This window comes from Mustela nigripes, chromosome 9, assembly GCF_022355385.1.
Source record: "Mustela nigripes isolate SB6536 chromosome 9, MUSNIG.SB6536, whole genome shotgun sequence".
In the NCBI taxonomy this organism is placed as follows: domain Eukaryota; kingdom Metazoa; phylum Chordata; class Mammalia; order Carnivora; family Mustelidae; genus Mustela; species Mustela nigripes.
Genome location: NC_081565.1, coordinates 48,596,845 through 48,605,681, shown reverse-complemented (window position 1 = coordinate 48,605,681; position 8,837 = coordinate 48,596,845). Strand labels below are relative to the sequence as shown.

General features: G+C 43.3%; 1 non-coding gene across 1 annotated transcript; it reads right to left on the bottom strand.

Annotated features, from left to right (window-relative positions):
* Positions 1-8,432: 8,432 nt before the first annotated feature.
* LOC132025299 (U4 spliceosomal RNA) lies at positions 8,433-8,576 on the bottom strand. The gene has a single exon (XR_009406538.1). It is a non-coding gene; the product is annotated as a U4 spliceosomal RNA (small nuclear RNA).
* Positions 8,577-8,837: the final 261 nt, after the last annotated feature.

Here is an 8,837-nt window from a genome sequence, read left to right as displayed (position 1 = left end):
TTTAACAAGTTGATACTATTTTAATTTTTACTTTCATATGGGTGTGGGAGTACTACAATCTTTTGTGATGTTCCTTAAGCTCTTAATCTAGTCCCTTAGGGGGAGGAAGCCGAGTTCCCCCATCTGTGAGCCCAGAAGGAGGGGGTGGGGGTCATTGTGCACATTCATTCCAAGGGTAAGATTCACCCAAAGACAGAATGGTTTCCCCAATTGCTGATGCACCATTACTGATGGGGAAAGGCCCAGGGAAGTTGTATTGAGTAGTTAAACATGGTTTCATTGCTGAGAAAACTGGTCTTCAATAGTGGCTGTGAGCCTGGTGGACAAACTTCAGGCTTCCCACTTCCAAACAGGTTTGGCTCTGTTTAGATCTGAGTTGAGGACATGCTTGGATTCAAGCAAAAAATTTTACCTGCCAATGGAAACGCTATTTGAATAAATAGTTAATTTGCTACCATCCCTCACTGCAAAAGTGAAGCTCTCATTTTCCTTCCTAACATAAGCCAGATTTCAATCCTGATTTTATCAATAGAGGATGCATCATTAATTTTCCCCGACTCCTTCCAACAAGCTCTCCTCATTGTGAGCTCTTCATTCATATCTGGCATCCTTGTTTTCTGGGCCCAAAAAAAAAAAAAAAAAAAGCCAATAACACTGGGGATAAGCCACAGCAATAATAAATAAAAAAAATTATTATAGTAATAATAACATAGCTCTCCTTTATTTAGCACTTAACTCTGCGCCAGAATCTGTGCTGGGTGATTTACACTCACCGTCTCAATGGATCTCCATTAACAAATCAGCACGACCTGTGATCACCATCGCCTTCATTCTATCCACAAAGAGACTGGGGTTTAGAGATGGTCATTCTGGGATTCAGACCCAGGCACATGAGCTCTGTGGACAGCTTTCTGCCAACAGGCGTGGGTCTTCCCTTTGGGGGAAACTCAGCCAGACTTGGTCTACACGTACCCCTTTTTTAAGCTCAACCCCCTTCTGTCAGTGGTACTTCCTGGGATGTTTCCGGGATGTACTTCCGGGTCACCTCTCCCCTCTGTCAGCCTCATTGGCCATTAAATGCCAGGGCCACGCTCGTTCTTTTTAGCTACTGCAGTTCTTTTCCTGAGGACACGCTATTTTCATTAGGATTAAAATGGCCCTCAGCAATAAATATTAAAAACCTGCCCAGTGAAAAGAGCAGTTTCCTCAGAAGCTTATGAGGATTAGAATTTTTAAGCAGGCCCCGCTACATATGATCACCCTCTCCTTCAGCAGCCCTTTGTGCGCTCCTGCATGGGTGTGCTTTCAGCATCAATCAGACCTGGTGTTTTGCTCAAATCTGTTCCTACTAATTGTCTGCCCATATTGCTGAGTGTGCCGGCTAGAATGGTCAGGGGAAAATAGGACCTCACCCCTTCTCCCACCCCCGGGGGTATTCAGATTCCATGTGCTTGATCTTTGTTGGTGGCGAGATGAAAACTCTTGCTATGCATAGCAGCCTTTGCTCCTTGATGTTGATCGGGCAGCCCCGCGCATGGGGAACCTCGGCCCTTCTGTTTGTTAACAGAGCCACCCACGGAAGCCTCCGACCAGCAGAAGCCAGGAAGCCGCTAGTGGGAACCTCTGAGCCAGCAGACAGCTTTGGGAAAGCAAATTCATTTCCGTATGGATTGTGGTTCCACTGATTCGCGGCACGAGATGGTGATCCTCCATTTACTCATGTATAGGATGAAGATGGTAACATCTACCCATTGGGGCTGCCTGGAGATTAACAAAGCCTTCATAAAGTGTTGCGCATAAGGCTCGTAGCAGGAGGATGCTCTTCTGAAAATTAGTATCCTCCCCTCTCCTCTCTGGCTGCAAGCCTGAAGAGTAGGTGAGGCATTCATTATCCATGTTCCTAAACATCCCCGAAGACTTGTGGTTCCTGCATTAAAAACCACATTGACAGTTTCCAGCTAATTGGGTGTTCTTGGGTCTGAGTTTCTCCATATGAATATATGAACTTGAGAGTTTTAAAGAGTGTACAGTAATTATGTTCTTGGACAAATGGTACATTTTCTAGAGAAGCAAAGAGAATTTATTCAGCACCCGGAGCTGGGTAGGAATTACTTGATATATGGGTGGCAACTCACAGTAACTAATGATTTACAATAAATACTTCAGCAAAGAAAAGTCTGGGTAAACTCTATATTTTATCCTTCTGGCCATGAGCTACAAAAGGCTTGCATCTTAAATCAACTGGTGGTTTGCACCAGAAGGATGTGGTCTAAATAGATTTGTATGACGGGGCAATTACTCATCATGGAAAGGATCCCAGCTGCCGTCGTGGCTTCTCCCTACGCAATCAGTGAGCAAGCAGTTATGGAATTACAGAGCTGACCTCCTGTCCACTGCCCCAAAGTCTCCCAAGCCAGAGTCACAGAGGATGTTCATCAGTGAGACCCAGGAGGCACGAAGAGCTGTCAACACCCACAGCTGGGAATATACCATCTGGAAGGGACTCCTTGTCTCCCTCCTCATTTTTGTCATTGGTGCTGATTTTGGCAGGTAGCAGAAGGGCTCCACGGGGATGGCCTCAGTTCAGGATCCTTGTGAGACCATAGCTTTGCAGGGACTGGTAGCACAGTTTTATGAATCGCTAACTGTGTGACCTGGGGCGAGAAAACCACATTTCTCTGGCTTGCTATGCTTTTAGCTCCACCATGAAGATGACAATTTCTACCTAAAAAGACTTTTGTAAACTAAGGTGCACACAAGGTGTTGGCACTCAGTGAGTGTTCTTATCCCGCCTTATGTTCACAATCACTAATATTTACGAATCACTGCCATATGCCAAGAGCACATTGTGAATATAGCTCCCAACAGCTTCGTAGTATCTCTATCTAGAAGCAACAGAGGTCATAACTGACTTGCCTGTATACAGCTAGAATGGAGCTAGTAAATACCAGAGACAGCCTTGGGCTGGGGCAGGTGGGATCCAGACTGCCCTATAGCTCCAGTAGGGAGGAAACCGACCCTAGATGGGAGAGAAGACTTTCTGTGCTGGTTCTCAATACTCAACTTGCATGATCTCCATCCTCAAAGAGTTCATCCAATCTCATTGGAGGGTGATAAAGAAATAGCAGAAGACAAAAAAGCCCAGGGACAAACCCATGATAACTGTGACAGGAGCTCGAGGAAGATCCTGAGCTGACTCTAGAAAATCGGATCCCCTCTCCTACAGGTTCCGTTTCTGCCACCTTTTCACACTTCACTTGAGGTGGGGTTTTTTTTGTTGTTGTTGTTTGTTTGTTTTTTCCCCCAGTGTCGTGTTTTACAGTTTTAAGGTTCTGATTTTGAACTAAAAGATGAAGGGTGGCTTTGGCTAAAGCAAAAAGAAAAGAAATACACATGCCAGAAAGAGAGAATTAATAATATTAATTCTCCTTCTTTCTCCTTCATACACAGAGATAGGTTTTATGGGAAAACAGAATCACTGTGGACAGAGAGTTATGTGTAAGGTGGTGTGGGGGAGTGAGGCAGAGAGCATCAGTTGAAATTATTGTTTTGTAAGTTCAGAAGGATTCCCCTGACCCCAGCAGATAGTAAGACAAATATTATCTTGGTATCTGAGAGCAGAGGTGACCATCCATTGCTCTGATAGTCCAACTCTCACTTTTATTTATTTTTTAAAATATTTTATTTATTTGCCAGAGAGAGTGAGGGAGAAGCAGGCTCCCCACTGAGCAGGGAGCCTGATGCAGGACATGATCCCAGGATCTTGGGATCATAACCTGAGCCAAAGGCAGAAGCTTAACCGACTGAGCCACCCAGGCATCCCCATACTCTCACTTCTAAAATAAATAACCAAAGGAAAGGTGGTAGTTGCATCCAATAGGTCACAAAGGAACAAGCCAGAGGCCAGGCTCTCAATCCCTGACAAGATGTCCTGTCCTCATAGATCCGTGCAATGAATGGGGGTGAGGGTGAGCAGGGAGTGTGCACCCACCTTTCTGAGAAGCTACGTATTGCTACGTGGACAGCACCTGCCTACCCTCACAGAATCTTCTTCCCCTCTACTAGCTGCACTTGGCGGTCCTGTGTCAGCCTGAGCCTGGCCCTATGTGGGGAGAGAGAAACCGCCCTGTGGAAGGAAACCCAGGGAGGGCATGGCAGGAAGGGGAGGGGGCCGGCACAGCCAATTAATTTTCCTGTGCTGCTTACTTCGTTATCCCCCAACCTGCTCTGATGAGAATAAGCGTAACTGTCCCCAGGATGTCAAGGTCTGGTGTTTTCAGTAAATCACACGGAAATCAGAAGTAGACTCACTGTGTCACTCTGAATAGAGGTACCTCAATCCATGCTCAGGTGGGAATGGTGAGGTTTGGTGGCTAGTCTGCTCCCCTCTGTGTCACGTGCCGTCTTTGAGACCTACTTGCCTCGTCGTGAAAGGAAATTCTGGGTATTTTCCTACTGGGCCTTTAAGACTCTTGTTACATGGATCTGGTCATGAAATAGTTATGTGTCCTATTCCTGAGATCTCCAGCTAGCAGTCACCTGGCCAAAGAAATGACAGTTTACAAAGCAACACCTACTTTGATCCAGAACTAAAGTATTTAGTAGAGCAGTTCCTCCTAAAAGGTGTTTCTTGGAAACATCATTGGTCCCATGGTACGTTTCCAGTGTATTGACGGCGGGACATATCGTTTATATGAGTTCAACCCAGCATTTCCAAAATTTATTTGGTCATTGAATTCTTTTGCTTTCCAACCTCTAGAGGCAGCCCTGAGCCCTGGTGTAGTAGGACATACTTGGGTAAGTGCCGACGCAGTCTGGAAGGATTGCTTCTGCTCCCTGCTCTCTAGTGCAGAGACAGGCTTTCTGCTTTTCACCACATGACTTCAGCATCAGAGGAGTCATCGTAATACCAATAATGCCTTCATTCTCTGCCTCATCCCAACATTGTATCTACAGAGGCTGACAAGTCAGCACTCTCCCACCAGTGACTGGGAGGTATCTCTGTGTGTTGCTTCCATGTTAGGGAAACAATTAGCATTTTCTTCTGCAAAAAGGCTCACTGCAATTTACTAACATTTTTCCCCTAGTAAAAATGATCAGTTTGATATCCCCTTGAAAAGGTAATAGTATAAGGAATATCCGCAGCTGACCCAGGGGCATGATCAGACCTAAAAGCAGAAGGACCTTTAGGGTATGTACCACTTACCAAGCAAACCCTCCAAGGCAGGTCCTCTTATTACAACCATTTTGCAGATGAGGAAACTGAAGGTAGCTAGCTTCTCCAGGCTCCTACAGGAGCAGTCTGATTGCTTGAGAGCCCATGTGCTTAACCCCAGAAGAACAGGTAGCTGATGGGGATCCCAAGTTGGTGCCTTCAGAGTGACTGTCACCAAGAAGGCCGTGGAAGTTCCTGACGCTCCCTCTTCTAGATGCAGAGTGGTTAAGTACTTCTTCCAGATATTTCTGCTGTTCTTGCCACTGCATATGTCTAATGGTTCCCACAGAGCTTGGCCACAGGGGCAGACTGCCTTCTATTCAGCAGAATTCTTATTATCTGTGGCCTCTACATGCAGCCTCTCCCTACCTAGAGGGCTGGCTTCCTGGGCCTGCATTCACATGGGGCCCCGGACTGTGCTGTTCCCATCGTGAAACTCTCAAAAGCTTCTGAATAAGGGGCCTGCCGCATTACTTTTGCTGTAGACCCTCCCCACCCCCACCCGTTATGAAGCTGGTCCTCCCTGCCTCTTTGATGTCATGTAAGAGGATTTGGGGTAGCAAATCTCTGTGAGAGGACCCTCCCTGAAATGTATGAAGGAGGGTCCCTAGAGATGATAGGTAGCAACTAGCTACACAATTGAACACATAACACACACTCAAGTTAGGTAAGTATGCCTGTGACAAGAATCATGCTCCCAAGTCTCGATTTCAGCAATTAGCCACGTATCCAGAGGTCAGCCCAAATCCACACCTGTTCTCTGCATCCATATGGTTCACAAGCACCCTGCTATCCAAGAAATGCATTGTTCAAGGACAAACTGCTTTGTTTCATGAAGTTTTATCTAGAAATCATGAGCTGTCCAAATATTCATACCTTTTGATGAAGTCATTCTATATTAAGGAAAGTAGGCTAAGGATATCTTTTTTTTATAATTAAAAAAAATTTTTTAATAAACATATAATGTATTATTAGTCCCAGGGGTACAGATCTGTGAATCACCAGGTTTACACACTTCACAGCACTCACCATAGCACATACCCTCCCCAATGTCCATATTCCCACCACCCTCTCCCTACCCCCGGCAACCCTGTTTGTTTTGTGAAATTAAGAGTATCTTATGGTTTGTTTCCCTCCTGATCCCATCTTGTTTCACTTATTCTTTTCCCACCCCCCAAACCCCCCATGTTGCATCTCTACTTCCTCATATCAGGGAAATCATATGATAGTTGTCTTTCTCCAATTGACCTATTTTGCTAAGCATAATACCCTCTAGTTCCATCCACGTCATCGCAAATGGCAAGATTTCATTTCTTTTGATGGCTGCATAGTATTCCATTGTGTATATATACCACATCTTCTTTATCCATTCATCTGTTGATGGACATTTAAGTTCTTTCCATAGTTTGGCTATAGTGGACATTGCTGCTATAAACATTCAGGTGCACGTGCCCTTTCGGATCACTACATTTGTATCTTTAGGGTAAATACCCAGTAGTGCAATTGCTGGGTTGTAGGGTAGCTCAATTATCAACATTTTGAGGAACCTCCATGATGTTTTCCAGAGTAGTTGCACCAGCTTGCATTCCCACCAACAGTGTAGGAAGGTTCCCTTTTCTCTGCATAAGGATATCTTTTTTAAAAAGGGGGAAAAATCTATGAACCCTGATATTCAGTGAAGTGGTAGCAAGAAGAAAAAGAGAAAGCAAACTAAATGTTCAGAAACAGAGAGACGGTTAAATAAATTACGGAGTTCAACTTAAAGGAAAGTGCACCAGGGGTTGGTAAACTTTTTATACAAAGAGCAGAGTAGATATTTTGGGATTTGCAGGCCACAGTGTTTCTGTAACCACTAATCAATTCTGCCACTGTAACAGCCACAAACAACGCAAAAATGAATAATCATGGCCAAGTTTCAAAAACAAGCAATGGGCCAGACTTGACTTATGAGAAGTTGTTTGCTAATCCATGGCATCACCATTTGAATGATGATTGTGGAGACTGTATTACATGGGATAGTTAATGAAAATGAGCAGGATAAAAAACTGTATATCCTCAATGAGTACAACTGTGTATTTGTCTGTGTCTGTATATTTTACAATCTGGAAAGAAAACATACATATATGCAAGTAGTAGCTGGGCTGGAGAATGAGGATTGTAGGGTGATTTTCTTTTCTTTGCTCGGAGAGAGATTTTCTCAGCCTTGATGTTCTTTCATATATCTAATGCTCAATTATGTATGAAATAGATACAGGTTCCTGCTGACGAGTGCTTAGCTGGGCCCGTGGCCACTGTGTTGCTTGGCCTTTTCCAGGGAAGCTGGGCACGTCACTGAGCATTCCACAATCTGCAGTGGGGGGAGAGAGAGGAAAGAGAAGTGACATTCTTTGAAAACCATGCTAACTCTATCTTACCCGTGGATTCTTCCAGTTAATAACTGAACATAAGCGATCGTGAATTTGCGTTGGGAGACCACCTGCCTAAAAGACTCTCTTGTTTTGTTTTGCTTTATTGAACTATGGGGTGGTCTCCATTAGTGGATTTCACCGTATACAGATTTAGTCAAAGCCATTATTATATTTAAATTTGTTGAGCTGGAGTTTTATAAGAGATTTATCCCCAAAGGAAATCGACTCGCCTTTGTGTATGTATTCATTTCAAAATACAGTATCTTGTCTCATTAAATCCCAAAGAATGAGGGATTACAACAAAACAAAGCAAGGCACTGCCTTTATTAAGCAGGCTAAACAATGTGCAGTAAAGACGATGAGTTTTCTTTTCTTCCTTTGGGATTACATAATTGAACATAAGTTGATATAAAGAGAAGATTTCTGAATGAGACAGACTTGAAAACAATCTCATTTAAAAGAAAAACACATTTTTTTTCTTTTCTGGAAGGATCTGATATTAAATAAGAGATTTTCTCTCTAGTGCTCCTGTCTCTTAGTTATCATAACGAAATAATTTCCCAAACTATACCTCTTGTTACTGGTTGTCATGGAAATAGTTGTGCTATATCCACAGTTGAGCATTAAAATATCACAATGAAATTCATAGAGAGGAGAGTGCCTGGAGAAGTCTCTCTAATTTTAATCTGAATGCATCTGATAATACCTCAAAGATAAATGATTACCATTCCCTTCATCCACAATTGATCAAAAAGCTGAGCAAATCATAAGGCCCTCTTCTCTTTTGCACAAATTTTTGGGTCTACCAGATTATTCTTTTGTGAGAACTGGGAGAAAGATGTTCAATCACCCAGCAATCCTCAAAGTAGAAGACTTTAGGAAATAATATTAATTAGCAATAATCACGCCTTAGATAAACCTCATTGGCTATGATACTGCCACTGTACAAAGCTTAGGAAATAACATTAAAAGAAGCATCTGTTGACAGCTTGCTCTATGCTTGGTACTATGTTAAAGGTTTTGCATATATTAGCTAATTAAATCTTCATAGTAGCCCAGGGTGTAGATGCTGATGTTGTACCCATTTTATAGATGAAAAAGACAAGCAGTAAGGTAAGTAACAGAGTTACTAAGTTGTTGAGCAAAGACTTGAACTCAGGTCACTGGGATTCTAAAACCTCTTTTAGTGACTAGTCCAGTATGTTGCCTTACCA